The following is a 5,103-nucleotide window of genomic DNA, read 5'->3' as shown; positions in this document are numbered from 1 at the left end:
CACGCACGGATGGTGCGGCCATGGCCGGTCGGATGCCCTCCACGATCCCGTCTCCTGTAGAGAGGTGGGAAGAGAGGTGGAGGTGGGCTGGGCTGGCCATTTCGCTAGATGGGCCAAGGTGCCTAGTAGATTAGGTCCTCTTACCTTTTCTTTTTATTTACCTTTTCTTTAGTGTTTTCTTTTAGTTACCTTTTAATTTTGTTTTAGAAAAATACCAAAATGGCACCTAATTTGATGTTACTAAATATGTCACTGCCACATTAACTTGTTACCCAAACTAAAGTAGTTTCGTAATTATTGAATATTTAAAAGCATATAAATAATAGTTTTCGCTACTATTTTATTCGCCTAATAGTATTGAAATATTTTATAGAAGTGTGGTTTATTCACCAGAATTACCCATGCATTATTTGGTTCACTTTGAACATTTTAGTTTTAATGTTTGAAACTTTTGTTGTTTAACTTGATTTTGAATTTGAATTTGAATCATTTTTGAACTAACGCGAGATAAACAACATTAATCATGGTGACATGACATCATTAGCAAGGAATTACTGTAACTTAATTATCCGGGCGTCACATTCATATCTTTCGAACCAAATGTCCAATACTGAAACTTTTTATATATTTGAATTCGTGGTGACAAGATCTTCAGAACAAGATAAATTTTGGATATGATTGAAATATATTTAATTTTATATATTTCAATTATCTCCGAAATCACTTTCATAAAACATTAGATTGTTTCACTATTTCATTATCTTTCGTTGTAAAATGCCTATTTCACACATTAGAAAACACAAATTTTAGTCAATTAAAAAACTTGTTTCACTCATTTCTGAAAGCCGATTTCAATCATTTAAAAAAACTCATTTCTTTATATTCAGGAAACCAAATTCACTCATATGAAGAAACTGATGTCGCTCATTTCAGAAAAATGATTTCGCCCAGTTGAGAAAACATATGCCACTAAGTTGTGAAAACATAGATTTCAGTCGTTTAAAAAACAGGTTCATTCATTTCAGAAAGCTGGTTTCAATCATTTCAAAACACACTCATATCTTCATGTTTAAGAAACCAATTTCACTCATCTGAAGAAACCAATGTCACTCATTTCAGAATAATAATTTCACTGAATTGAGAAACATATTTCACTTAGTTAAGAAAACATATTTCAAAATTGATTTCACTCAATGCAAAAAACATATTTCTAAAAAATAGATTTCACTCCATTTAGGAAAGACATTACACTCATTTACAAAAGATATATTTCACTCATTTCAATATATAATTTAATTATACAAAAACTGATTTTTGAAAAAGACCTATTTCAGTTTTGTAAATGAGTGAAAAGATATATTTCACTCATTTAAATAATTGTCAACGCTATCAATTTCACACATTTGAATAACCCATTTCGGTTTTTTGGAAAGACCTATTTCAATCATTTTCAGAAACTGATTTTTGTTATTTCAAAAGACTCGGGTTTCAGTTTCTCAAAAAACTATTTCATTTTTTCAATTGATCCATTTTCAATTATTTCAGAAAAACATGGTTCACACATATGAATTTCATGGGGTTTCACATATGAATTTGACAAAAAATATTTCATATTTCAACAATATCACTTTGAGTTTACATATTCACAAATTAAATATGGACTAATATCACTTTCTTTCGCAAATCTGAACCAAATAACTCTTGCATGTGTCACAAAGTCAGATAGGTGCCATATTTCACATGTATAAACCATAATTCTCTTCCATATTACACAAAACCAGATTTCACTTTCACTTGAGTGAATTCCAGAAATTATCAATTCTATATGAACCATAAATCTCTTCCATATTTCACAAAACAAGATTTCACCTTCACAAATCTAACACTGAACACAAATGCAAGCTGAGCAAACATTCAGAAAAAATAGAGAACATTGGCAGCCCCGATTTCTTTCAACACTCCCAAATCTCGAGAGGATAATCGCCGTTTATCTGGGTAAAAACCAATATCATGCATAATAAAGAAAAACTAACTCTGAACAGATGCAGAGAGGTTAGGGGCGCTGGGGGGCTCCATGACTCACCAGAGGCAGCTGGTGGCGGAAGTGCTTGGAGTCACCGGATCTGGTGCCGACCGTGAGCTGCGACCCGCCGTGGTGGGTGGCCGTCATGGTTCCCACGGCGAGGACGGCGGCCAGGCAAAAAGGATGCTGGAGGACGGGCGTGTGGTGGGCGGGATCGAGGAACCTCGTCGGCGCAGGTCACCCCAACGTCGACAGCAGTGGATCCGTCTTCCGCCGGCGTGATCCAGCCCCATTCCTCGCCGTCCGCCTGGTACAGCGGCGCCGCCGCCAGTCCAGGGCTCCTCTCACGGGCCACGGGAGAGAAAAGGGGAAGAGAGAGAGAGATCGGGTGAGATGCAAGATATTTATTCTGCCCCGGTCCCACGTTTCGTATTGTGTCTCGTATTCCTTGTTGTATAGCACGAAGCAGTAAATCCTACGTGGTTCCCTCACCAATCTTGACGCAAGCGCCAATGGTGGATGGTGCGCCGATACATCCCGCCACCGGTAAAAAGGAGTTTGCGCAGGATCCCTGTTCTTGGCGTGAAGTTCTGGGCTAAAACACTAGGCTTGACTGTAAGTATTAGAGCATCTTCAGACGTTCAGCCTCCCGGGCGTTGAAAAAGAATGGCCTGGGGGCGAACCGGTGCTAGTTTGGCCTCTGGAGGCGACCTAGCTCCCAGCCACGCCCCCAGGCGCCGCCCCCCGCCACGGCAATTTCAAACGTAGTCTCATTCCCACCCACAAAATAGACGCCACAAATCCGGCGATCAAGCGGCCACAGTTTGGCGATCGAATGAAAAGTTCGGCATATAAAAAAAGAAAGGACGCGCGTGCAGGGCATCAGACGGCGAGGTCGGCCTCCGGCGTCGGCGGAGCCGGCGTGCGCGGCTTGGCGGGGTCTCTGTGCTGGCGGCGTCGGCGTGACTTCTGTGCTGCGGGGAGTCGCGGCGGCATCATCGCTCGGGCTTGGCGGCGGCGTCGGCGTGGGCATGGGAGTTGGCGGCGCCGTCGAGGGAAGCTGGTTCAGGATGAGATCATGCTCCGCCAAGTACCACGCCTTGACCGCCTCGTCGTTACACTGGACCATGTCCGCCCCGCCCAGCAGGAAAGCCAGGTCGGTGTTTCTCTTCTTCGCGGCGACGTTGGTCCGGAGTAGGTCGAGCTTGACGGCGCTGCTCGTCATCAATGCCGACCACCGCGCCTCGGTCTTCTCTTCACGCAAGGCGGCCCGGGCCTGTGTGTCGGCGAGGCAATGCTCGATGGACTCCTGCACTCGAGCGGTTGCCGCGTCGGCGTGTTTCCCCTTCTTCGCCCCTTTGTTGCCGTCCGGCCGCCCTTCTGACGCGCCCGACATCGGCGCGTCCGGCTTGTAGGTCTCCTTGGCCTTGTCGAGGGTGCGCCGGACTTCCGCCCACTTCTCGCACTTGTCAATGCGCTTGTAAACGTGGAGGTACTTGAATTCAACGTCGCTGTTGCCCTGACGATACATGGCGAACATGCGCAGCAGCTGCGCGGAGGAACAAACAGTTGGCGGGCGCACACGACAAAGGGAAACGGGAGACCGGCGTGCCATACCTGATCCTCAACGCTGGCGCCGCTCTCCGGGCGAGCCGCGACCTCCTCGACGATCCCATGCCATTTGTTGCACGCCGCCTAGATGAGCCCCAATGGTTCGCCATCGCCTTCGCCCCGCGCTGCATGTAGACGCCTTTAAAGTAGGGGTCGACGAGTTGCGCTCGTCGAACTCGGCCTTGATGCGCTCCCAGTACGTCTTGACGCTCTGGTTCGTGCCGGTGGTCTGGTGGAGGTAGACGACTTTCCACGCTTTGGCGAGGCATTCCTGCTCCTTGGACGCCCACTTGATGCGCGGCTCGCCGGACCTGGCCGCCCACTTCTTCTTCTTGCGCCTCCTCGCCGGAACAGTCGCCGGCTCCTCCTCCTCCTCCTCGTCGTCGTCGTCCTCCTCCTCCCGCTCCTCCGGCTCCTCCTCGCCGTAGACGTAGCCGAGCTCGCCGTCCATGCCGCCGCTGAGATCCACCGTGTCGTCCGGGGTGATGAACCCGGGGGACGCGGCGGCCGCGGCCGAGCCTGCCGCGATGATGTCGTCCATGTCGGCGTCGGTCTCGTCGGTGTCGCCGAGGTGCGAGAAGGGCAGTGCGCCACGGCGGAGAGTGGGCGTCGGGGAGGCCGCGTAAGCCGGCGGCGAGTAGTTGTATGGAGGGTATTGCACGCCGGCGAAGACGGGCGAGGGCGTGCGCTGGGCCGGGTGTCCATGGGGGAAGGTGACGTTGGGGTTGAACCCACCGTGCACGTCCCCGTCGGCGTAGCCAGGCGACGGCGTGCATCCCCTTGGTTGCGGCGACGGAGAGCCGACGCCTTGCTGGCTCCAGGGCGCGTACTGGGTGTGGCTGCCGGGGGGATTCATCATCCCCATGCGAGTCGCCTCGGCCTCGGCTTGGTCCGCCGAAGCCGCAGCCGCACACGCCGCGTTGTCACGGGCCTTCTTGGCGATTGCCCTGTTCCGCCGGTCGACAATGATAGCCTCTCGTCGCTGAACTTCCGCCCTCCACTTAGCGTTTGTCATGCCCGGTGGCTTGGACGGTGGTGCCCTCGGCTTCCTCTGCTTCGGCTGGGTGACGGAGGTGGTCGCGGTTGCCGCTGCGCGGGGGATGACGTACTTCTTCGGCGGCATGGCGGCCGGCCGGGAGGCGAGCGGGAGGGAGATTGGCGGGAGAAATGGAGAGAATGGGAGGGAAGTGGGGGAAAGGCGGGAAGAAATGGCGGGAAAAGGCGCTCGACTCGCTGACAGGGCGGCCCCACGCCCATTTTCGCTTGTGCCGGCGCCCCCAGCGCGCCGGGTTCGGCCTGGGTCCGCCGGCACCAGTTTCGGCCCGAGCCGGCGAAAAACGGGCTACTGGGGGCGCGACTGGGCCGATTTTTTGGCGACGGCGCGGCGAAAACGCATGGAAAGGGTCTGTTGGGGGCGCGGCTGGAGATGCTCTTATCCCCCACATTTTGGACGAGCCCATCTTGTTTCT

General features: G+C 51.1%; 1 long non-coding RNA gene across 1 annotated transcript; it reads right to left on the bottom strand.

Annotated features, from left to right (window-relative positions):
* Positions 1-1,743: 1,743 nt before the first annotated feature.
* LOC123163848 (uncharacterized) lies at positions 1,744-2,441 on the bottom strand. The gene is made up of 2 exons (XR_006482015.1): positions 2,084-2,441; positions 1,744-1,991 (listed from the first exon to the last, which is right to left on the bottom strand). It is a non-coding gene; the product is annotated as an uncharacterized lncRNA (long non-coding RNA).
* Positions 2,442-5,103: the final 2,662 nt, after the last annotated feature.

This window comes from Triticum aestivum, chromosome 1D (assembly GCF_018294505.1).
Source record: "Triticum aestivum cultivar Chinese Spring chromosome 1D, IWGSC CS RefSeq v2.1, whole genome shotgun sequence".
Classification (NCBI taxonomy): domain Eukaryota; kingdom Viridiplantae; phylum Streptophyta; class Magnoliopsida; order Poales; family Poaceae; genus Triticum; species Triticum aestivum.
Note: the sequence above shows the minus strand (reverse complement) of the source record. Positions and strands in the feature narration are given on the sequence as shown.